The sequence below is a fragment of the Meles meles genome, chromosome 11, assembly GCF_922984935.1.
Source record: "Meles meles chromosome 11, mMelMel3.1 paternal haplotype, whole genome shotgun sequence".
Taxonomy (NCBI): Eukaryota; Metazoa; Chordata; class Mammalia; order Carnivora; family Mustelidae; genus Meles; species Meles meles.
The window spans coordinates 65,829,152-65,855,196 of record NC_060076.1 but is presented as its reverse complement, the minus strand read 5'-3'; the positions used below and the strand labels follow the sequence as shown (position 1 = coordinate 65,855,196).

Below are 26,045 nucleotides of genomic sequence, written 5' to 3'. Positions count from 1 at the left end.
TCCCCTCCACCCCACCCCACAACAGGAAATTAGAGAGTCCCTCTCTGGGGAAACTGGTTGACTCCAGATACTTAACTATCAATAATGACATGTGGGAGTTTCTAACAAAAGAGCCAATTATCCATTGGGACACTCCCAACAGAAGGGAAACCCTTGCATACAATATAGAGGTACCTGTACTATTGTAACAGTCACTCTTAGGTAGAGCTCAAAGGTTAGCAGGTATTTGAGGGAAGTCTTTGTAAAGAAAGAGAAAAAAACCATCAGAAAAAAAAGAGAGATAATGTAGAAATCAAAATATTTTTTAAAATCTGTAATTCATTTTCAGGTAAAGAGAAAAGGAGGTATTACATTCATAAAACAAGATCAAGATGTCATATAAAGAAGAATATACAAAAATAATAGCATGAATTTTTAAAACTTCGTCATGGAAGCTGAAAGATAGAGTTGAAGAAATACATTTTTTAGAGATTTATTTATTGGGACACCTGGGTGGCTCAGTCGTTTAAGCACCTGCTCAGGTCATGATCTCAGGGTCCTGGGATTGAGTCCTGTGTCCTGCATTGGGCTCCATGCTCGGCAGGGAATATACTTCTCCCTCTCCCTCTCCCTCTGACAGTCCTCCCTGCTTGTGCTTTCTCTCTCTCTCTCCTTATTTACTTGGGAGAGACAGAGTGTGCACACAGGCAGAGGAGAGGCAGAGGGAGAGGGAGAGAGAGAATCACAGGAAACTCCCTGTTGAGTGCAGAGCCTAACATGGGCCTCAGTCTCATAATCTCATGACCTGAGCCAAAATCAAAGAGTAGGACACTTAACCAACTGGGCCAACCAGGCACTCCCAGAAGTACATTTTTTTTAAATGGAAGATATATAAACAAAGAATTGGAAAATAAGAGAGCAAATAACAAAAAAATTAGAAGGTTAGTCTACCAAATTTGACAGCTAGACTTTCTTCACTTTGAATGAGGAAAATTATCAGAAAAATAAAATAAGAGAATTTCCCAGAACCAAAGGAAGTAAGTCTCCTGACCAAAAAATCCTACGAACTATTTGGTACAATAAATGAAACAAGCAACAAACAACACGTCAGAGCAGACCACCTTAAATTTTCAGAATGTTTGAGAAAGTGAGATGAGGTTACTATGTTCTAGAGAGAAAATCAGGACACCCACAAAAGACCAGGTATCAGAATGGCATTGAACTTTCCAGAAGCAAGACTAAAGCCAGAAAAGTAATGCCTTCAAAATGATTTCCAACCCAGAATCTTATCACCCCCACCCAAGTTATCAATCAAAAAGTGAAAGCAAAAAATAAATACATTTTCATTTTCAGGTAAGCAAGCCTCAGAAAACAAAACAAAACAACAACAACAATAACAAAAACAGGAAGCTATTGGAGGGTGTGATTCACCAAAGCAAGGAAACACACCAAGAATGAGGAAAATATGGGATCCAGGAAACAAACCTTCCAACACAAATTAGAATTCCTAGGGTGAGGAATGGTGACAGTGGCTCTACAGCTGGTTTAAGAAAGAACAGTTCAAATCAGAAGCAGAAAGAGGAAGGCTCTGGGGAAAAAGTCTATGGGGGAAAGACTGAGTAAAGTAATTCATGGATTAGAACAGAAATCTCCAGAAGGATAACCACCAAGAAAAATATGAATCACATGGTTTACCTGATGTGTTAGAATGTTCTGAGAAATGTATACTCTGGCAAAGAATTTTAGGATGAATAAATGATAAGTACATGACAAAATTAGGAAATGAAAATGTGAGGTAATTTTTAGCTGCCAGGGAGACAAACCAGTGACTCTGAAAGGAAATAATCATGGTAAACTACACAACTAGGCTATTTATAAAATCATGATATTAGCAAAAACAGAATTTTGTCATAATCAAAATTATAGAAATAACTCTATGGCGGGGAGTGTGGGGAAGGGTGTATGAAAGGAGCCAGACTTTATATTCCATAGTTAGATGTTAATAAGTGACACTTGTTATGCACTGAATGACATTTCCCCCCAAAATTGGGGGGGGGGATGTTGATGCCCTATACCACAATGTGATAGTGTCAGCAGGTGAGACCATCAGGAGGTAATTAGGATTAGATGAGGTCATGAGCATGGAGCCCTTAGATACAGGAGTAGTGCCCTCATAAGAGTCACAAGAAAGCGCGCTTCCTCTGTTCCCCATGGTAGGACACAAGAAGTCAGCAGTCTACAACCCAGAAGAGGGCTTTCCTTGGGGCCTGACCATGCTGGCACCCTGATCTCAGACTTCCAGCCTCCAGGACTGTGAGAAATAAATTTCTGTTGTGTACAATCTTATCAATGGTGCTTTGTTATAGCGGCTCAAATAGATAAAGACAATATCAAAAACTATAAAATCAAAGAATAAGAAGGTAAGATTATTATTTTATGACATGGAGAGACACATCAGAAGAAAGATCTGGAAGAGTTAAAATGTTTGCCAGAGGCTTGGGAAGGGGGATGGGCAAAGACTGCTTTGGTTTTTTTTTTTTTTTTTTTTTTTTTTCATTACCATTGTCGTAAAATTGTTGCACTTTTTAAACCATTGCAAGTTTGAGGCTTCAGAAAAATGATTTAAATGCATTGCTCTTTAGAAAAAAATTGTAATAGGCATTATCAAAGTTTTGTTCAAAAAACCGTTACAGAGACCAAATATGTTCCGTCACCGCAGAGAGGACTGGTATACCGAGGTGAGAAAGCTCTGTCTTCACACCTGAAGGAGGTTCTCCTGGTCCAGTGGGGACCACCCTGTGGTGCCCGCGGTGCTGGACAGAAGCCCAGAGCGCTGCGGACAAGAGATGAACGTCCGCAGGCAGCCATGTTGCCTTCAGGGTCTCACGCGTTTCTGGAGCGGGGGCCCAAACAGACGCTGCTGCTCTCTCCTTCCCTTCTGGTTTGTATGAACGTTTTTCATGTATAATGCTTACAGAATCAAAAAAGTGCAATGATTTTTTTTTAAATGTCTGTTAATGCTGAGTTAGCCTCTGACAGCATCATTTGCCTTTCCAAGTTTTTATTATAAAAATTCAGTCATCTAGGGGCGCCTGGGTGCCTCAGTGGGTTAAGCCTCTGCCTTCCGCTCAGGTCATGATCCCAGAGTCCTGGGATCGAGCTCCGCGTCGGGCTCTCTGCTCAGCAGGGAGCCTGCTTCCTCCTCTCTCTGCCTGCTTGTGATCTGTCTGTCAAGTAAATAAATAAAATCTTAAAAAAAAAATTCAGTCCTCTAAATATGATCAAATACCGGGAGAATTCTTAGAGAAGAGGTTTCAGTCTGGAGGACAGAATAAAGGATTATATTATGACTGAAAAATTTCTTACAACCAGTTACTAACAGAGTGTCTGGGATAGTAACACATTCAGTCACAATCCCTGTTCCTGGAGTCAAAGGGAAAACAAATGGTAATGGGTCCTCTGTAGTATCATCTGCTCAGCACAGCTACCATTCTTCCTCTCATCACAGCACCTCTGGATTTCCTTTAGGAAACTGCTCCTTTCTCTCAAACCCCAGGGAGGTTTGGATGAGACACCAATCACTGCACCTTGTGACAGGGCATTAGCTCTAGCCTGGGCTAAAAGGGGGCCACGGGAAGCCATAGTGTCCTCTCTGGAATCTGAGGTGGTGGGATAGCCCTCCCTCTGCATTTGAAGCACGGGCCACACTAATGTCACATCAAAGCTGCCTCCTATGTGTCCCATCCAGGAGGAGGCACCTTGGAAAATAACGTTAAGAACTAGGGCCTACTGAGCTCTGATAATAGGCCAGACCCAGTTCTAAGGATTTCCCATGTACTAATTTATTCAATCCTTAGAGCAACCCTATGAAGCAGATTCTAACATGATCCCCATTTTACAGATGCCAAAACTGAGGCACAAATACATTAAGTAATTTTTGTCACCAGATTCCCAGATCTAACTTCTCAATCAACAGGCAGAGCAGAAGCGAGAAGTGTCTTACCATGGAGAAAATTTGCGCTCGTTCACAAGCCCTGACTGGTACACACATTCTGTCTAAAACATTAGCTAAGGAGCGCCTGGGTGGCTCAGTGGGTTAAAGCCTCTGTCTTTGGCTCAGGTCATGATCCCAGGGTGCTGGGATCAAGCCCTGCATCGGGCTCTCTGCTCAGTGAGGAGCCTGCTTCCTCCTCTCTCTCTCTGCCTGCCTCTCTGCCTACTTGTGATCTTTGTCTGTCAAATGAATAAATTAAATCTTTAAAATAAAAATAAATAAAACATTAGGTAAGTGCTCTTCTCAGCCTAATGGCTAACTGCAAGAAAATGGGCATTGCTAATGTAACTTTACAACAAAACTCGGAGAACCTAAAGTTCAGATCATTCAAAATCAAGTGTGAGATAAGGGAATGAGCGCCCCGTGTGGCCGTCTGTCTGCCTCCCTCACTCCGGGTGTGGGCGAGTCTGCATGTGATGCAGCCAAGTAGGGACAAAGAGGACTTAGGTCAAGGCTGACCTGCGGAAAATGCCAAGTAGAAAGAAAGAATCTGGATTCTCGATGGTATCATTTGAGCTGTGAAATTAACCAGCCCCAGAGCCATCCAACCTCCAGACTTACAATTCTGTTAAATAATAAGTTTCCTCATTAGCTCGCTTGTGTTGGAATTTTCTGCCAGCTGGAGCCAACAGCATCCTGTGTGATTCTTCTGGCATCTTGCCCCTGACCCTTTTATCTGTGTGATAACTATAACTCACATGTACAGCCTCCCTCCGACTCCTGGAGACTCAGTCTCCTCTTCTGAAAAATGGGCTCACAGTGCCTGTAATTAGAGACCTTTATAAGATGAAAGTTGTGTAGAACCGCTGAAACGGGGCAGACAGTTCAGAGCAGGCTGCCTTCCACACGCTGACACACCAGTCTTCCTCATTAGTGTAGCAGCATGGAAGCTGAAGGGAGACTCACATTGTGTTCAGTCTGAGGGAAGAGAATGCTTAGAGCAATCTTGGGCTCTGTGATGAGACAGGGACAGGACTGTGATGAGGACTGAGGGCAGAGGGACCCCTGCTGGTGCTCAGATCTTTGGATCACATAGGGGTGCACTTCCTGAAATGATCCCTACCGAGGACAAGAGAATATTCAAATTCATGCAGCAGAATTATTCAACTAGGAAACTGAAGTCTGTCCTGAAGCACACGGCATGTTTTCTTCTAGCTGGGCCATGCAGTTAGAACCCAAGGTAGGAAGGTCCCTAAAGTTGCTAATCAGAGTCCAGCCCCCCGCCCCAGGTGAAAATGCCTTGCAGGCCAAGTATCCAGTATAATCAGCAGCTGTTACAGAGGGACCGCATCTGGCTCCCTTGTATTCATCTCATCAGACAGGCCCACATTGGAATAGGAAATGGAAACCCAGCTTCCAATCCAACCTCAGAGGGTCCCCTAATTTCCGACTAAGGCACGTTCATTAGAGGCTGAAGAAATGTCACTACTGCTTACATCAGCCGTCCATCTCTCAGCCCATTATGTTTCCCTCCGCTTTGATGCTATTCCAAAAAATAGCCGACTTTAACTTTTAAACGGAACACTTTTTTTCTTAACGATTTTCTCTGAGGAACCATGGATTCCTACCAGTGGCTCCACAGACATCCTAAAGTTTACCCAATCACGTTTTCTTTGGAGACTCCAACCAAAGGCAGGGTGGTCTCCGTGGGGATTCGATCCCCACTTCCCTCTGCACACTTACCTCCCCCCAGCTCCACAGCCCCAGCAGCCCTGACAGAGGACCAGGTCCCAGATGGCTGGAGCATCCCCGGCCAAAGGAACTGCCTCAAAGACAGGTGAGCAGGTGAGCCACTGAGGCTGTTTTTTCCAGGAATCTTCTGGGAACCAGAAGCTGAACACCCATGACTCCAGCTTAACAATAACCCACAGCCTTCGGACCAACACACCCATGACTCCAAAATGTACTTTGTGAGGCCTGCATAGCATTTTCAAAAGCAAAGACTTTTATAAGAAAAATCCAGATTTCTGAACTTTCTTGAGATTTGGAGGACCTGGTGACCCCTGGGCCACATCCCTGAAGTGGCTGTGGCTGGCTGGCTGTGGTGTGTCACCGTGCCCAGCACATGGCTCTCGTCACACATTAATCTTTCCTTCCTGGTCCCTCTCCCCTGCTCTGTCAAGCTGCTGCAGGAGACCGCCCTGGTCTGAAGCCCCTGGGCAAAAAGTCTTCCCACTGAGGGCTTCTCCATGAAGGGAGGAAGCCTGTGCCCCATGAGGGATGAACGGGACAAATTCAACAGGCAGCAGATCCAAAAAGCAGAGTGAATCTGCCTACGGAGCGCAGAAGCAAGGCCAAGTGGCACTCAGAGATTACACCTTTGAGGGCCTCGTGGTCACACGTAGGCCCTCCTGTCCTCCAGCCACCGGTGTTCTCCTCACCCTGTTCCTCTGCAGAAAGATATGAGGAGAGGGCCACAATGGCTGTGTGGTTTGAGGGTTAAACTCTCGGGCTAGTGCGATCTGTGCTCAGTGCTCCCCACACGTGTACTCTCCCTGCTCCCACTGGCACGCATGCCCGAGCCCGTCGGGTCTTCCCTACTGTGGAAGCCCTGGAATGGCTTATGCTGCTTAGGCCTGTGTGGGGCCTTCGGTTGTTCACAAAACTTAATGGCCACTCAGACAACCAGAAATCTTTGTTTGCAGAGAATGTTGTTTTGGGCTTCCCAGGCAGAGGGATGACTCGTCATCACTCCACTGCAAAGACTCCAAAAGGCCTGGCTTCCAAGTAGGATTGGAGGCTTTTAAAAGCGCATAAGTCTCTGTCCCACCTTTTCTCAACAGGGCCTGACGGAGTACTCAGGAGACTTTAATCCGGAATAAATAACAGAGGCAACTTGCAACACTCTCCTTTGCTCTTATGGGAGACCTGGGCAGCAAAGAGGCCGGAACAAGGTGTGGACGGGGAATACATCCCCAGAGCTAGGAGGCCTCGCTGACCTGAGCCAACCTGTTTTCTGTCTCAGGCACGGCTGGCTCCACACAGCATGGTTCAACCTCAGCACACAGACTTCTGAGAAGTCCTAAGGGCCTTCGGGGCTTTCTGCTGCTGGGGAGGCTGGAGGCCGTGAGTGTGTGTGTCTGGGTTCCTCCTCCCCTGTTTGTAAGTTGAGAGCCAAAGCCCTCAGTGGGTGCATTTGCAACTTCTCAAAGGAAGGAGAGACAGCCTGTAAAAGGACCCGGTGCTTTTTCTGGGGCTGTTTACAGAGAAGTAACCCCTGTGTCATTTTCCCTAGCAGGGAGGTCCTTCCCTTGATTGCTAATCGTCTGTGTACTTTAGCCATGTGTGGCGTAAGCCGTGGTCGGGGCCCTGAGCAGCGAGGTCCCTCCACCCGCAGCTTTCTTTTAACTGCACAGAACCCAGCAGGCCTTGCCGGCCGGGCCACCCAGACAGCAGCCACCACAGCGTTCTCCTGCGGGAGACCTCCCTGCATTCTCCACTCTGTCCCTGGCCACCAGGACAGCTGAGCAGCCCTCCCTGACCTCCCACTCAGGACACCTTCTCATGCCTTCCATCCAGGTCAGCGGCACCGCCATTGTGAGCGTCCTGCTGAGCCTTTCTCAGAGCCAGCCAGCAAACAGCTCCCCCTGGAAGCCTCAGGAGTAGCCCAGGAGGGGAAGTGGGCAGACACAAGGGGCCACTGGGGACTGTGGCCTCTAGCCTCACTGCCTCTACACTGCACCAGCAAGGGCAGCTCTGGGACCTCCAGCAGAAGTGTGCTTGGGAGCCTCCATAGGACCCTGGATGGCTCAAGAGTCCTTGGGGTGATGGAGGCCTGAGTGGCTGGCTGGATTGAGGGACTGAGGGAGGAAAGAAGGAGTCCAGGGCCTGATCATAAGATGGTGAGCAAGGGATTGATGGCGGTTTGAACTGACATCTCTCAAAGATCGCTTGAGCTTCTGTATGAGGCTGGCCAAAGGAGGAGCAAGGACAGAAGCCAGGAGACTGGGCCGGGAGCTCTTATGGTCCTCCAGGGAGAGGGGAGGGGTGTGAAGGAGGGTGGGGTCAGTCCTGGCATGTGCCAGGGGCTGGCCAAAGCCGCTGTCTTCTTGGGATTTATGTTCTAGAGGGGCTGCTAGATAATAGATCAATACATAAAATTTCCAGTTGTGATCAGTTCTGTGAATAAAACTAAGCGGAGGGAGGGGAAAGGGGCGATGAAGTTTGTGAGCACACAGATCCTGGGACCCCAACTCCTGAATCAGCACAGCCAGGGGTGGAGCCCAGAGATCAATTTGTTCAACAAGTATCCCAGGTGAGTCTTATCATCAGACACACTTCGGAAAGAGACACACGAGGACGGTGGTTTGTAGAATTAGACATGCTTTAGCACTGTTCCTGCCACTTTTCTTATGACCTTGGGCCCTCCACTTAACCCTCCCCAGACTCGGCTTCCTCACCTGTAAAATGGGAACCAAAACAGTGCTAGTCTGACAGGTTGTTTTAAAGATCAGTGATAAAATGCACACAAACCACTTGGCAGGGTGCTTGGCCCAGGGTGTGAGGGATGAAATATGGAGGAGTGGTCCCAGGAATTGTTTATACTCGGTTACGTTTCACCAAGTCAATGAGTCTGAGTCTACACTAAGCTTCACTCTTCATATCGTACATTTCAGAAATCTAACTCCTTTTCCCTTGTTCCCCAAGTTAAATCAAGTTCAACTGGTCCCAACTCAAACCACGTGTCCCATCCCCATGGCCAACACTCTGGCAAAATCATCATGCCTACTACAAGAGTCTCCCACCTGGGCCTTCCCTTGCCACCTCCAAGCCTCCCACTCTCCACGCCTCCACCCTGCTATTGCTGTAATCAGAATGAGGCACTCTCTCTCTATTAGTGTAACAGCTTTCCTTTGCTCCCCAGATAAAACTCAACATCATTACCATAACTCACCCAGTCTCACCCTAATCTGGCTCTAGCTCCACACTCTGGCCTTTCTATGGAAATTTTATGCCAGGAATTCTCACTTGCAATTTAAACTTATGACTTACTCTGGAAACCTTCAATCCCCACTCTGATATGCTTCCATAGCCTAAAACTCATCAGACTTAAAATTCATCAGACTTGCAATTAATCATTGAATGTCTGTCTTCCCTGTGGAATATTAAGGGCCATGAGACCAAGGGTAGGGTCTGTCTTCTTAGAGATGTGGATCGTATTGGGATTAAGAGCTCCAACTCATGAGACAGCTTCCTAGTTTCAAAGCTCGACTCTACCACTTACTCGTGTGATCTCAGACAAATTATTTGGAGGTTCTGGGCTTCTACTTCCAAATCTACCCATCTTTGGGGTTATTTTGTAAATAAGTTAAATAATACGTGAGAACAGCACAGACCATTGCTTGACAGCAGACATTTGCTAATATTTTAACTGCTATTGTAACTACCCACTCTAGACCTGTATTCAGACATTATGTACTCAATAAATACTTAAATGAAGTATCTTCTTTATCTTACTTAGTATTGTGGCTTTCATGTGCTCAACATCTGCCATTTAGTGGTACTTCTACTCCATAGCTAGGCAGTCTTGGGTAGATAACTCATGTATTTTGTGCAGGATTAAGAATGGAGTTCCCACAGGATGATTTGGAGAAGAGATTCTGCTTTCTGGAATGGAGTATGTGTCATCAACCAGAACTTTCTTGTTTGGAGTAACTCATTTGCAGAATGCTTTGAAAGCACTTTGGCTCCCAAGTTCTCAAATGCAATTAAAATAATGGAAATATTGTGGTGTGACCTAACTTAATTCTAATAATGGAAATATTGTAGTGTGATCTAATTCTTTTCCTTGGGGGTTGCGGACTGCTGGTTAAGGTTTTATTTTTAGTAGATAGAAAGCTATACAATAGAGTGACATGGGTCCAATAAATATCTTTTAAAAAATTCCATGCTCTGCCTCATGAGGTGTTGCCTATCCTCCCCAACACCATCTTAAGGCAAAGTTTTGAAATCCACCCGGGTTCTAGAAAAATATCATGGGTATCCTATCTGCAAGCCCGGCAGAGCTCTCAACCACCATTTTGTGCATTTGATGTGGGATTTCGAAACAGGATGGACATGCAAACCTCCTTCTGGATCCACCCCAGCAGGCAGTCCCTTCTAAACAGGAAGGCTTGTTCTGATGCTCGAAAGTGTACCTGTGTCATTAATTACCAGAATTCCATATGCGTGGCCGGGCCTAAAAGACGTACCAGGAGAAGTGAGAACAGACATGGACCAGCCGCGTGCTCCAATAGTAATTGATTTATAGCATCCAGCTGCATCTGTAGGTAGATCCAGCGAGGGAGGGAGACTCTGTCCTTCGCATTTCCCAGGTAGAGCAGGGAGGGAGTGAGGGGATGGGCTGAAACATGCACCCAACTGAGTTTGGACATTAAGAGAGTCTACAGTCTCTTTTCTTCTAAAGAGACCAAAATGTTCCAGCACTTAACTACTCACCCTGTGTCCCCATACTTGGGTTTTCTCAATGTCTTTCCTCAAAACCAGCCACACCTATCTGGAATAAACCCTATCACCTGGTAATTTAAATCAAGACCACTTTATCTCGAATAAGCATAGGTATCCCCTGGGGATCATATTAACACGCAGATTATGACTCAGGAGGTCAGCTGTGGGGCCCAGGACTCTGCATTCCAAGCAAACTCCCCGGTTATATTTACACTGCTGGTCTGTGGGCAAACACGTGGGGGAGGGTGGGGGGTGTTAGTGGGCTAGGTGCCTGCCAGGTGTGTGTGTGTGAGGGGCGGGTGTCCGGGAGGCAACAAAATCCTTGCAACCTTATTCATTTCAGTTACAAAACATTTCCCCATTCCCCGTTTCCCAGTCTCCATGCCTGTTTTATTCACGCTCCAAGGGGCTGGTCCCCTTCGACCCAACCAGGACTGGTAAAAATATGTTCATGTCATCCTCGGAATTCACCGGTCTCCGCTCCCTATTGTCTACCTCCGGAGATGGAAACGACGCTGCCTGCTTTGTTAGCCTGCCACGGTCTCCCCAGACTGTTCTGTTGTTGATTTTTACAGAGAAAATAAGCAAACAATGGGGAGAAAGGGAGCTAGTGAACAGGGATAATTCCGCTGTTCTGTTAACTTTAAAAATTGTGATGGAATATCTGCTTTAGCTCAAAGTATCTGCCGGCCTTATTCTCCAATGTCAGCGTTTTAAGCAGACCCTCTGCCCCGCGATCCCCACATTTGGTTCTGACAGAGTCTTGATGGTCTTTTAACGTGTGCAATGGTAGGCCAAGATGTTTGTGTTTATGTCCCAAGCCCAGAATAAATAAATAGCTACATGGTATTGAAATCACCTGTCAAAATAACCTCTGCTGTTCTGGGGCTACAAAGAGAAGTTTTTCGGTGTGATTGGCTAAGTTGCTGGAAGAATTCAAAGGCTGTTTATCTCATTTAGTTTAAAAAAAAAAAAAGACCTATAATTACTACATTTTGACCCCAAGGCAGGCAATTACTTCACAAAAGCTCTCCCCAGGAAACCAGACATTAGCCTGGCTAATTAGGCTGACCTCACTGCAAACGGCTCTCCTCCCCGAGCACATGGCGGCTGGACAGTGAGGCTGGGCTGCGCCAGAGACCGGGCCTGCCAGTCGGAGGGGACCGCGGCTGGCACTGTGCTGTGAGAGGGTTTGCTTTTTTACTACTTACTTTTATGTGCTCCTTGAAGCCCAATTCCTCTCCCAGAGACGGGCTCTCATCAAAAAGAAGTGGCTCCCAGACAAACTGATCTTTATTACATGACGAGGAGGAGGAAGCTGGAAAAAAGAAAAAAGAGAAGGAAAGCAACTGAGGTCGTAAATTCTTTCCAACATAGGAGATCGGTCTTTGCCCTTTAGGAAAAACAGCTTGTTGTGTCAGCTGATCAGGCACATTTCTTAGCCCCCTTTCATCCTCGCATACTTTGGGGGTTGACTTCTGTTTGGGTTCTGGGTTCTAGAAAGCTGAGCTGATTTTTTTTTTTTTTTTTTTTTAATGTCCTGAGCATGTAGAATTCTGTCCTGCTAAAAAAAATCAGGCATTTCCCCCAGACATCTCTCCTCCCCAACAGACATGCTGGGAGGTGGGTTACAGAATCACTGGTCCCCTTCCACACATGAAGAAACACAGAAAGATGGGGTGAGTGGTTCTGGCTCTTCGGCAGTCAGCTGCACCTGGCTGGTCAAAACGCCCTTCGTTGACCTTGAACTCCAGGACACTCCAGCAATTGAAACAAGGGTCTGCACAATTGGGAGGCTTTCAAGGGTGGAAGGATAATTGGTGGTTCTCTTCTCGGAGTGCAGGCTCGAGGTGTCCAGGGGCGAGGGCCCAACAGGCTGTCTCGGAAGAGGTAGAGTTGGTTATTTGGTTGGGGCAGGTCCCAGAAAGCAGAAAGCAGCCGAAGTCAGCTTGGGGAAGCTTGGCTGAGGGCTCAGAATGGCCATGCAGACATCACTTTGAGCTCACACGCTTGCAATGTTATAGAAAAAAATCATTCTGACACTTGTTAAAACAGAAGGAAGACTTTAGTCAGGACTGTGATGACAGGTATCATGACTGTGGCGATGGGAGAGAGACAGGGCTCCACCCTGAAGACAGCCAAGACAGCGGGGGGATTCATAGCCCGGGAGCAGAGTGAGAAGGTCAGTGGGTGAGAAAGTACTAAGAGGAGACGTCAAGATAGGAGGAGTCTTGCTAAACCAACCTAAGATTCTTGCTGAAGGAGGGCCAGGGTGATGGATACGGAGAGTCAGGGCTGAGGAACTGGATCCGATATGGAAGGTGATTGGCTATCGAGCACAGTGGGATTCTCTCTAACCTGACTTAGCGGGCTTCTTGCTACGCCACGAGGCAGGCTGAAGACAGGGCCCAAGGATGAATCCTCGTCGAGAAGAGGTTTCAAAGAGATAGGAGGAGTCTGAAGATAGGTCAAGGAGAGAGTCTTTGTCCACGGAAGGTTGAAAGGCAAAAGGTGTGGGAGCATCTGGCCTTTTGCCTAATGGTTTTAAAACAAGGACCAGAAAGGGGAGGAGATGGCCCTGTGCCGGGAGAGGTGGGTGTTCTCGTGTGTGCATGTGGCTGGTCTGGTGCTGCCGGCTTCTGGATGGCTAAGCGGCTCCAGCTGCCAGCCCACATGAGAACCAGGTGGAAAGTATTCCAGGAGGTCCTGAGGCAGAATCTCCCTGGCTTCCTGCAGAAGAAAGAGCAGAGATGTTTCGGGACTACTTGCTGAGCAAGCAGTGGCATACGGTGCTGGGCTGGCCATCAGGAACTCTGGTGTTCATGCCACTCTACCTGGTGTGGCACTTTGCGATTCCCAGAGGAAAGTTCCCAGAGCCGTATGGAAAAGCTGAGAGCAAGGTCACATCCTCATTCTTACTCAGAGTCATCTGGGAGGGATAAATAATTACAAAGTGGTGACGCCAGCACTTTGAATGACCATTTCAAAGGCACATCACCTAGTAAGATTCCAGTTGCATGGCTTGGCCTGTCGTCAGTCCCTTGTCTCTCTCTTTCACCAAACTGAACCATTAAACAGGGTGCGAGTACTATCTGTATCGGCATATGTGCCTGGGTGTGTTACAGAGAGAATTTGTAAAAGGTAACCCATGGCTCTCACAGGAATATCAAATGAACATAGGCCAACGATTCTACTCAACTTATTAATTAGTGAGAGAGCCAATAAGATGTTACACTGGTTCAAAGGAGAACCCAAGAGACAGGCACATCTGTAGGCCGTTAAGAATCCTGACATGAATTTGCTTGGTAGATGCACGAGTGACTCCTTCCGCAGCGGGGGAGAGAAATCAATGGGAACTCCGCCACATGCAGAAGTGTGTTTGCACTGCTCTCACTTATCCACAACTTACAGAGCTCTAAAATCTCAACGGCCGTGAAGGGGGCAGACACCACATAAAATTAAATAATCTGGAGAACTGGACATAAAATCAAATAGATCTGGAAGACATGCCAGACAGCACCTAGTTTTCCACTGAAGGGGCCTAGCTGTCTTTTTGGTTCCTTTCAAAGACTGTCATGATTTTTTCCTAATATGTGATACGTACACACACACACACACACACACACACACACACACACACACACGCCTGGGTGTGTTTTTCCACCTCTCTGTTCATGCAAATGTTGTTTACTTTTTTTAGAGAGAGGGCGAGCTGTAAGGGCCTCTTTAGCCAGAGCAGCTCTATCCTGACCCTGCCCCCCACCCCCCCTCAGGGAACTTATTTAAAAACAAGTCCCAGAAACTAGTCCCAGGTAACAAAGCCCAAATACAAGGGTGGGTTAGGCCAGGTGGAGGTATTCAATCAGTGGGGCGCATACTATCTCCTAGCTACCAAGGAGTATGGGCCCCGCCCTTTGGGTGCCTTTTGGGCGCCCATTCTGACCAAGGTGATAGGCTAGTTCAAATATCTACTATAGGGTAAATTGTAATTCAATTGGTCACTTATGTGTGACCTAGCAGGACTGTGCAGCTTTCTCTGTGTTACAATCTCATTGGCCACCTGTGTGTGGCCAGGCCCAACCACATGGCCTTTGCCCTTAAAAGCTAGTCTGTAAGGCAGAGAGTCGTCGCCTCTTTGCAAGAGACGTCCCTGGCCGGTCAGTTTGATTCTTGATGCTTGGCATGAAATAAAGCTTTGCTTGACCTTCCCCTTGTATCAGCCTTGCTCCTTTGACCATGGACCCAACAGAGTGAGCATATAGGAGCTAGGTTGGGGGGAAGGGAGGGTCAGAGGGGAGGGGAAAGAATCATAAGCAGACTCCACACTGACTAGGGACTCAATCTCATGACCCTGAAATCATGACCTGAGCCAGAATCAAGAGGAAGACACTGAACAGACTGAGCCACCCATGCACTCTCAAAGGTTGTTTACTTTTTAATTAAAGCACTCTCCCCCCTTGTTCCCTGCCAGTCTGAATATGACTTGTCTGTCCGGCCTAGATCTAAAAATCCAATCTGAGGGGGCCCTTTTAAGCAGCTTTTAAGCAGCCTTTTAAGCAGCTGCCCCCAATGAGTCTCTAATGCACAGCATACACACCAGAGCGGTGGGGGGGATGGTTCATGGATTAAGACTGAAACTTGAACTGTGGCAGGATTTGGGAAAGAGAGCAGAAGGCATTCTAGGAAGTGGGCAGCTGTGGAGGAAGTGGCAGGGAAGTAAGGGTAAGTGTGGGAAGGCCTGGGGAGGCAAGTGTTCCCACCTGAGGGAAACGTGGAGATGGAAGAAAGAATAGATTGGATGGGTGGGAGATGAAGGAGGGTCAGACTCAGTCCCGAGTTAACACACATATTTTTCAGCAGAGAATTAATATAAGAAAGGCAGTGTTTAAGGAAGGCTTGTGGGGGCAAAGTAGACAACGTAGGCTCTGTTCTCCAATAAGATGGAGGCGTGTTTCCCGAAAGTGCTACTTCATTTCAGTCTGGGAAAGGAGGGGATACTTATTCAAAGAGAGAGTGAGAGTGGTCAGTCTCCCTAGGTATAATCATTGAGAGACTGAATACACAAGCAGGCAATGGCCAAACCATACATAAAAATAGAACCCTGCCCCACAATCTGCAGCAGCCACCCAGGAAAACAACCCATGATACAGTAACCAGCGCAGGAAACCAACCTGCTGTCTGTCTATGAGGCTTTTACAGGAAATCTGACCACTATCTCTAGCAGCTGTTCCAGGAAACCAAACAGTAACCTCTGTGACCACTGGCCCCAAATAGCCAGGACTTGGCTAATAATGGACAACTACCCTAATTTTTGTCCCTGTTTCCAGCTTGAGAACAACCAGAGAAAGCCAAATGTGTACCCTAGACAATCACACAGAATGCCCCCCTTGTAATTATCCCTCCCCCAGCTTTCCCAGGCTGAACAGCCTCCAATCAGTGCACACCTGAAGCCTTCCCTTCTCCCCACTATAAAGCTTTCCCACTCCTCTGCCTGCCTTGAGTCTCTGCCAAATGTGGGTGATGGTGGCTTACTCCCTTGCTGGAGAACACTCCAAGTAAATAGCTTCTGCTTGTTCTCTGTGGGTAGTCTTTGTTTATTTCCACACCACAGTCATCTACAGCTCTGCTCCTCCAGCATGAAAACATTTTCCCCCACAGACCTGCCAATGTGAACATATAAGATAATTTTTCCTGTTAATGTTATAGGCTTCATCCCCAGCATACCATTGATCATTTCTTCATACCATGTGTCTCGTGCATTGTATCTCACTAAATAAAACAATCCAATAGGCAGCTGTGGCAAGTACAAAGAAAAAGTAGGAACTTAGAAGTCATGGGTTCTAGTCCCATGTACCATCCGTGTGTTCCTAGGTAAACATCTTCAACTTTCTGGGCATTCATTTCCTGTTCTGTGACATATGGAAATTAGTTGTAGATGAGGCCTCAGGTTCCCAGTAGTTCTAGCCACTGTGATATCAGAAAGAGCTACATCTCTCACTCTAGCAGGTTTTAATGAACTACTTCCAGAAATCAGAAAGTTCTTATACACCTAAATTTTTAGGTATCTTTGAGTTCCATAGGCTACCTCTTTATCACTGAGTTTTCTCACTTAAAAATTTTTTTCAAACGTTTCTGAATTGTATCAGAAAACAGATAAAAACTTCTTTTCCATCTGTCCCAAACTTTTACTAAGTACCCACTCTGAAAATCACAGCACCGAATTATTTGGTAGTGAAAAAGAGATGAATGATTTGGTTTTGTGCCTTGAAGATCTTCTTAATTTGAAGAATTATGGAAGAATATGAAGTTAATTGGAAGAGCATAAAATTTGAGATTGTAAATCTACCTAAAAAATGCAGATGTCAAAAAAACAGAGTCTAAGTGAGAAGGTGCAGCAGGTGAGCACACGAGGCAAAGAAATCACCAGATGCCTTAGTCATGGAGAAGGTGGAATTTGAGCTAGGTCCGGAGGTAGGTAGTATTTGAACAGGTGCAAAAGAAAAAGAGAGAAGAGAGGGCACTCCAGGAAGGACAAATGGTGTGAATCAAGAAAGAATAATGTGCGTTCAGAATACCACCAGTAGCCCTGTCAGACTAAGTTCTTCGAAGGAGTATGGGAGTAGTGACTTTTAGTCAAAATGCATAGGACCACCGAGGCCAAGCTGAAAGTTTCAGCTCTTCTAAGCATTGCATGGCACTATTTCAGTTTCCCATAAATCCTGTAGTAAAACAGACTTCTTCTTAGGGATCGAACGAAATAATATGCGAATGAGGGGAAGAATTTGCCTATGTTTGCTGTGTGTGTGTGTGTGTGTGTGTGTGTGTGCGCGCGTGCACGTGTGTGTATGAGAACCTATGTATCTCCAGTAATGCTTTAAAAAAATTATGCTATCATATGCACAACATAAAATTTGCCATTTCTTAAAAGATTTTATTTATTTATTTGACAGAGATCACAAGTAGGCAGAGCAGCAGGCAGAGAGAGAGAGAGGAAGAAGCAGGCTCCCTGCTGAGCAGAGAGCCCGATGCGGGGCTCAATCCCAGGACCCTGAGCTCATGACCTGAGCCGAAGGCAGAAGCTTAACCCACTGAGCCACCCAGGTGCCCTCAACCATTTTTAAGTGTACAGTTCAGTGGTATTACATACATTCAATCATTTTTCATCATCCCAAGCTGAAACTCGATACCCATTAAACAATAATTCCCGTTTTCCCCACCCAGGCCTCTGGTAACCACTGTTCCATTTTTCTGAGTGACTACTCTGGGTCCCTTATATGAGTGGAATCATTCAATTTTTATCTCTGTATCAGGGTAATGTCTTCAAGGTTTATTCATGTGATATCAGATATCAGAATGTCATTTGTTTTTAAGGCTGAATAATATTTCATTGAATGCATTTACCATATTTTGTTTATCCATTTATCCATTGATAGACATTTGGGTTGTTTCCATCTTTGGCTGTTGTGAACAATGCCACAATGAACGAAGACATACACGTATACAAGAACCGTTTGGGTTCTTGCTTTCAGTTCCTTGGGGTATATCCCCACAAGCGAAACCACTGGATCATTTGGTAATTAATGCCAGGTTTAACTTTTTGAGACTCTGCTATCCCATTCTTGAGTGAGAGCACCACTTTACATTCCCACCAGCAATGCACAAGTGTTCCAATTTCTTCACACTCTCAGCAACACCTGTTATTTCCTGCTTTTTCCCCCTTAATAACCATCCTAATGGGTATGAAGTGGTATTTCGTTGTGGTTTCTGATTTGCAATTCCTTCGTGGTTACTGATATTTAGCATCTTTCCATGTGCTGTTTGTTCATTTTTATGTCTTCTTTGGAGACTCTATTCAGCTCTTTTGTCCATTTTTAAAAATCAGCTGGGTTGTGTGTCTTTTTGTCATTGAGGTGCCGAGATTCTTTATGGATTTGGGATGTTAATACCTACCAAGTTGATGATTTGCAAGTAGTTTCTCCCATCCTGTGGATTGTCTTTCCATTCTGTTGACAGTGTCGTTTAATGCACACACAGAAACATTTCATTTTGATAAAGGCCTATTTGTCTATTTTTCTTCTATTGCCTCTGGTTTTGGTGTCATACCCAAGAAATCACTGCCGTCTATTGTCATGAAGATTTTCCCTTATGTGTGCTTCTAAGAGTTTTATAGTTTTAGCTCCTACTTTGAGATCTTTGACCCATTGTGAGCTAATTTTTGCATACAATTTAAGGTAAGGGTCTAATTTCATTTTTTGGATAAAAATGTATGTGGACATACAATTTTCCCAGCACAATTTGTTGAATAGACTGTTCTTTCCCCTACTGAATGGTCTTGGTTCTCTCAGTGATAATCATTTCCACATATATGGAAAGGTTTATTTCTGGGTTCTCTATTCTATAATCTTTGCCTTTTAGGGTAACTTATAATTAATATGATGCATCAGGATGGTACCCTCTACTCCCAAAGAGAAAGAAATTGCTCTTCCTGATAATTATAATGAATTTCTAGGGAGAGAAAATACCTATCTTTAGTTATTTAATTTCCTTCTTAAGAATTTTTTCTTTTATTTTTAATTAATTATACATTCACAGGAATTTGTAAAAATAGTACTGAAGTCCCATGTACCCTTTCCCCAACTTCCCCCAATAGTATATCTTACCTCTCTATGGTGAAATGTCAAAACCAAGAAATTGACATAAGTATAATCCCAGATCTTATTCATATTTCATCAGTTTTGCATGTATTTGTGTGTGTGTGTTTGTGTGTGTGTGTAGTCTATGCACTTTATCACACGTGTAGATTCATGTAACTGCAACCCTAATCAAGACACAGAACAATCGCGCCACAAGGTTCCTTCATGCTACCTCTTTATAGTCATATCCATCTCCCTCTCTTCTCTCCCCCTCCCTAACCCCTGGCAATCATTAAATCTCTTCTCCATGTCTATGATTCTCGCATTTCAAAAATGTTACATAATGTATGGAATATTTTGAGAATTTTTTTTCTCTCAGCCTTATTCCCTTGAGATCCCTCCCAATTCTTGAATGTATTAATAATGTTTTTTTTTTTTTTATTGCTGAGTAGAATTCCACAGTATGGATATTCCATTGTGTTTATCTGCCCATCAAGGAACATTTGGGTTGTTGGCAATTTGAGGTTATTACCAATAAAGTTAACATGAATATTCCTGAACCTGCATTTGTGTGGACAATAAACTTCCATTTCTCTGGGATAAATGCCCAGAAGTACAATGGTTAGATCATATGGTATATTTAGTTTTATAAGAAACTGCTAAACAATTTTCTAGGATGACAGTACCATTTTACATTCCCACCAGTAATGTTTGAGGAGACCTGTGTTCTCTGCATCTTCACTAGCATTTGGTTATTATGACGATTTTTTATCTTAGCTGTTGTAACAAGTGTGTAGTGATAGCATACTGTGATTTTTCAGAAATGGTTTATAGTTGGCCGCATACAAGTTCAATCACTTTGCATGACTGTCTTCTTCCTCTGAGTCCCACCTTGCACATAGAAAACTCATTCCACATTCCCTTCCCTTTCCTCCCTTTATTATTCCTCATGGGACTAAAGGAATGTAGAAAAGTGTCCCCATTTTCTCTTGGGCCATATAGTCCTAACCAAGCCTCAGGGATGGTCTTGCCTTTGCTTTCAGCACTGGCCCCATACTCAGCAGTGAACGAAGGAAAGATACCCCCTCAAGAGGGTTATGGAGAGCGAGGTTGTCCTTTGTGTCTGTGTGGATTCACTTTCTAGTCACAGAGCAGGGAATTATCCTTCCTGCTGCCAGGGAGAGAGGGAAATGTAAATGTACTTGCTGTTGGTTAAGACTCCTGGACAGTAAAAACAAAGTCAGCTCTTGTTTTTTTCCTAAATAATGTCAGATAACCTCTTTGAGAGCTCTTCAAAGATGACTTGCCCACTTCACTTGCTTGTGGAACATAAGGAATAACACAGAGGACATTGGGTGAAGGACAGGAGAAATGAGTTGGGGGAAATCGAAGGGGGAGATGAACCATGAAAGACTGCAGACTCTGAGAAACAAACTGAGGGTTTTGGGGGTGTGGGGGTTTGGGTGAGCCTGGTGGTGGGTATTATGGAGGACACATATTGCATGGAGCACTGGGAGTGGTGCATAAACAATGAATATTGGAACACTGAAAAAATAAAATTAAATTAAAAAAACAAACAAACAAAGACTTTTGAAGTTGGAAGGGGTCCTGGACAAGACCCTCAATGAACATCACTTATGGGCCTACTATTTGCCTGGCTCTAGGAGGGGTGCTGGGCCAGCACCCCATGTAGGAATGAGCCCGACTCTCCAGCTGGTGATGGCAGATAAGATTAACACAGGTCACGTGCTCACGCAAAAACAAACAAGTGGCTACTGGGAGTTGGGGGGACCCCACAGTGCCCTGCCAGGAATTGGGTAACTCAGGGATCAACTAGCCCAAAAATTCTCAAGCTTGAAGAAGGCTGAGAATCATGTGGGATGCCTGCTAAAAACATAAATGCCTGGATTCCACCCCAGATGGACTGAATCAGAACCTCTGGAGGAAGAACCCAGGGAACCACGTTTTATTTTAGTGATTTATTTTTTTCGGGAAGATGTGTCTTAAAACAAGCTATCCATATGTGCTACGGACTGAATTGTGTCTCCCCCACATTGCCAAATTCGCTCTATACCCCGATGTGATGGTATTCGGAGTTTGGGGCCATTGGGAGGTAATTGGGTTTAGATGAGGTCATGAGGGCGGGGCCCTCATGATGGGATTAGCGCTGTTATAAAAACAAACATGAGACACTTGCATACACGGACAGATGACCTTGTGAGGACACCACAAGAAGCAAGAACTCAACTCAAGTCATGAAGAGGGCGCTCACCAGGAAATGAATCAGCCAGCACCCTGAGCTTGGACTTCCAGCCTACAGAACTCTTGAGAAATCAATTCCCGTTGGTTCAGCCCCCCAGTCTACAGTATTTCGTTCCAGCAGCCTGAGTAGTCTCATACAACAGGGTTCTTAGAAGTAACCTGATTGAGAACCATTGACCCTACCCAGGCCTCCCATTGGACAGCTGAGAAGATTGAAGCGCAGTAAAGTTAGAAACCCCATCTGGTGTTCCCATACCTAGTTAACGGCCCCCTCATAACTGAGTCCAGTTTCTCTGACTTTGAAGCCTGGACCCATGCTGTCCCCTCTATGAGGACAAGTACGTTTCTCTGCATGTCAACCCTGGTTGATTGCTGGTGGCTGTCAAGAGGACTGTTCCAGGAAGGAATCTGAGGACAACTCCAGGCTCAGGTGAGGTGGGACTGGCAGAGAGGGCACAGGGAGAGTAAGAAGCATCACGGTTTGGGTGGGGAGCCTGGGTTTGGAATCCAGCTACTCAGGAGAGAAGTGCTCTTATCCCTTGAGTTCACAGAGAACAGTACATCTTGAAGGCATGGTCCAGGACAGCAGCAGCCCCTGGGAACTCGTCAGCGGTGTGAATTCTTGGGTCCCACCCGGAGTTACTGGACTGGGATCCCTGGGAATGGGGCCCGGGAATCTGTCCCAAGGGAGATACCCACTACAGCTTCAGAAGCGTCGCACTAGAGAATGAGGACAACAGTTCCAGTGTCTCTGGGTGGTGACCGTGAGAAGACGGTATAAAATGTAAACTATACAAGTGTGGACGGGTCTCCGTCTCCCTAGCAGGACTCTTACTGCCAAGGGCTCCCCCTGCGTGTCACAGGGCGGTGGTGGTGGCCCTGCCTGGCTCCTTCTGGTCACGGTGTCCAGCCCGGCGCCTCTCACGTCTATTCCTCTGGTTGCATGTGGAACAAACGGAATCTCTCAGAGACCTCCTGAGAATGTCAGGATGTTTCTTCCAGCCCTCATCCCTCACAACCAATGAAAACATGCCAGGGCTGTGTATTTTTAGTTCGGGACATCTGTATTTGCCAGGTCCTCCGAGCCCACCTTCTAACCACGTGGCCCGCATTGTGCAACCACTACGCTCCTCTATTACAAACCCTTCCATTTTCTGTTAAGTAATGCGTTTGGAAGCCTGAGTGAATTAGAGACAGTAAGTATTTGATTGCTTACATTATTTTGGTTCAAACATGGCTCAAGGCCCGGGACTAATTTATTTATTTTTATATGGTACATGTCTATTTCGCTTGGGGATTTGCCACCCTCATTCTCTCCTCCAGCTGCCCTCCCTTCGCCCACCCACTCCCCTTGCCACCCTTCGTCGTCCCCAGCCCGACTCTCTTGTGGGGTGGAAAGTTTCTGAAAGATGCCCCATCAGCAGCCTCCAAGCCAAAGACTCCATTCCCTGCCAGTGTGGTTCACTCGCACATTCCGCTGCCCACCCAGGGTCTCAGACCTTACAGGCAGAGACCACCTACTAGTGGCTCAACAAAAAGGCATGTCTTTTCCACGAGCTGGCCAGCCCGCTCCCTTTGGGTGTGGGTCTGAGCTTTCAACTGGAGAACCCTTCTTCCAGGAGCCGCTAAACCTGGTCACAAAGTCTGTGACAGGTTTTTGCTGACCTTCCTCCTGGGGGAGGAGAGCCAGCAATGGGGACATGACAGAGTCAATATCCTATTACAGGTCCCCTGAGCCAAGCTGTCCCCTGCCTACCCCTGCCCCCATTTGCAAAAACAGCCTGCTCTGCACATGGGATGGAAACTGTGTCCTGGCAAAACACAAAAAGTAAATATTTAAAGGGAGAAAAGCACACACAAGGAAACAAAATGCCTTGCGTTTATGTTTCCATGGTCTGCCGCCAAGTACCTCCCAGCCTCTCCCGGCTGGTGTCCGGCGTGCCATATGGTTTGAGAACGGCGGAGTAAACCCCTCCACGGTTGTGAAAAACATCAGTCCATTTGGTCTGGCCTTTCTCTGCCTGCATTTGTTGTTCATTTGTGAGTTTCTCACATCCCTCGGCCGACTGCTGTCAGTGTGTTTACAGGTTTTAGATTTCTGATAGAATCTCAAACACCATACTGCACGAAGCCTGCTGCAGACCATCTCCGGGAGGAAGGGAGGCGACTCAAGGAGGGAGCTCAAATGAAGGTTTGTGAACAGAGCCCTGTGACATGTATGATCCAAACTGAGCTCCCATTTTGATGCTTCAGTGTTGAATAGTTCCCCCCTAAACTCAGCCAAAAAAAAAAAAAAAGTGATTTTTTCTGTGTTATCCCCCACTTGGCATCCTCTTGTGATACTCCTGACCAGAAGCTTGAAGGGTAGAAAACTGGGCATCATCAGAGGGAGAGGTACAAGAGATGAATGATGGGTAAACCAGGGCCGTCTAGAGCAAACTCTTGTCCGGTTCTCCTTGGGGACGTCAAATGAAGGGATGGAACTAGATCCCTAACTTTTCATGTTGAAGTTATTGCAGTAGACTGTCCTAAGAAATGAAATAAAAATATCCCCCAGTCTAGAGGGTCAAAGCACAGTACCTGTGTAATGATTAAAGGAGACAAACAGAAGGGAATGCCGGTCCTGTTAAGGAAGCTAAGATAAGCAGCTGGAGAGTGATTTGCACATCCAAACTGGACTGCCAAGCTTTGGGCTCATATCCTTTTCCCACTGTCCCTCATATTTTGCTTAGGGACTTCTACACACAGAACCATATGGAGAAAATTCTGTCCTTATTTCTCATTCAGCTCTATCCAGTTCATGCTGGGATTCTGTTTGATTTGGGCCCTGTAACACATTGAGTTGGTTGTGAGAGCTTGGCTGTGGATATCTGGGTGGGCTAGGGAGCCAACAGATGTGTGATCATCTTTGAAGACAGGGAAAGACATAATACAAGCTCATCACGTGTATTTTTTTGCAGCTTCTAGCCTGGATTCACAGAGAGGCTGTCACTATCATGATTTGGAAATTCCCTGAATTGGAAAGAGAAGAAGTACACTTTTTTATTATTACAAATCATGCCTTGAAGTGGCACGATTATTGGAGTGAAGACTGTAGGGTTCTGAAGAAGTCATTTCACCCTCCTCTCAGGTCCTTTGAGCACTCATGTTCAATTTGGACTTTTACAGGACCCCTGATTTGATAAAATGTCCGAATGTGTCACAATGTGTCTAGCATCATTCATGTTAAGTGAGTGATATTTACAAGACCAGAATTGACTGGACATTAACTCTTGGGTTTATCTTGGTAGAGAGGCTCAGACTTTAAGAGGTAACAGCATGAGCCAACACCACCAACATTGCTGTGTAAGACTAGGACCACATGCCACAAAATAGAGTGGACACGAGAGACAAGTGAAGGAAAACTGAAGAGAAGTGTCCCGAGATCTGCAAGGAAAGCCCCATTTTGACCAAAGCAAAGAAGCAGTCATCCTCCCAATATTATGAAGAGATAAGTAATCTTTACTGTGAAACATAGAAACCAGAAATGGAACACAACATTCTTTCAAAAAATACTAACTAACATCCTTTAAAGGCTCTAAATTTTCCTCAGTATAGAGGTCTGACTGTAACTCTATGTTTCAATAGGAAGTGTTTTTCTTTTCCTTAATTTTGAGATAATTCATCATTTTTAAATTTAAATACAATTTAGTTAGCATATAAGTATAAGTATTATGAGTTTCAGGGGTAGAATTTAGTGATGCATCAGTTGCATATAATACCCAGTGTTCATTATATTAAGTGCCCTCCTTTCTGCCCATCACCCAGTAACCCCATTCCCTCACCCCTTTCCCCTCAAGCTACCCTCAGTTTGTTTCCTTATAGTTAAAGTCTCTTATGGTTTGCCTCCCTCTCTGTTTTTATCTTATTTTATTTTCCCTTCCCTTCCCCTATGTTCATCTGTTTTGTTTCTCAAGTTTCATGTATGAGTGAAATCATTTGGTATTTTTCTTTCTCTGACTGATTTATTTCACTTAGCGTAAAACCCTCTGGTTCTATCCACATCATCGCAAATGGCAAGATTTCACTCTTTTTGATGACCGAGTAATATTCCATGGCATATATGAACCACATCTTCTTTATCCAGTCGGCTGTTGAAGGACATCTCAGCTCCTTCCACAGTTTGGCCACTGTGGACATTGCTGCTATAAACATTGGGGAGCATGTGCCCCTTCCTCTCACTACATCTCTATCTTTGGTATAAATTACCTTGTAGTGATTGCAGGGTCACAGGGTAGCTCTATTTTCAACATCTTGAGGAAACTCCATACTGTTTTCCAGAGTGGCTATACCAGTTTGCATTCCCACCAACAGCGTACGAGGGCTCCTTTCTTCACATTGCTGCCAACATTTGTTTTTTCCCATTTTGTTAATTTTTGCCATTTTAACTAGTGTAAATATTTCCCTGATGGCTAGGGATGTTGAACATTTTTTTCATGTGTCTGTCAGCCATTTGTATGTCTTCATTGGAGAAGTGTCTGTTCATGTTTTCTGCCCATTGTGTGACTGAATTATTTGATTTTGGGGTGTTGAGTTTGAGAAGTTCTTTATAGATCTTGTATACCAGCCCTTTATCTGAAACATCATTTGCAAATATCTTCTCCCATTCTACCACTTGCCTCTTAGTTTTG

The 26,045-nt window shown here is 45.4% G+C and overlaps 1 long non-coding RNA gene across 1 annotated transcript; it reads left to right on the top strand.

Annotated features, from left to right (window-relative positions):
• The first annotated feature begins 21,391 nt into the window (after positions 1 to 21,391).
• On the top strand, positions 21,392 to 25,168 carry LOC123952638. Its single transcript, XR_006820679.1, has 3 exons — positions 21,392 to 21,805; positions 23,463 to 23,566; positions 24,336 to 25,168. It is a non-coding gene; the product is annotated as an uncharacterized LOC123952638 (long non-coding RNA).
• The last annotated feature ends 877 nt before the right edge of the window (positions 25,169 to 26,045 follow it).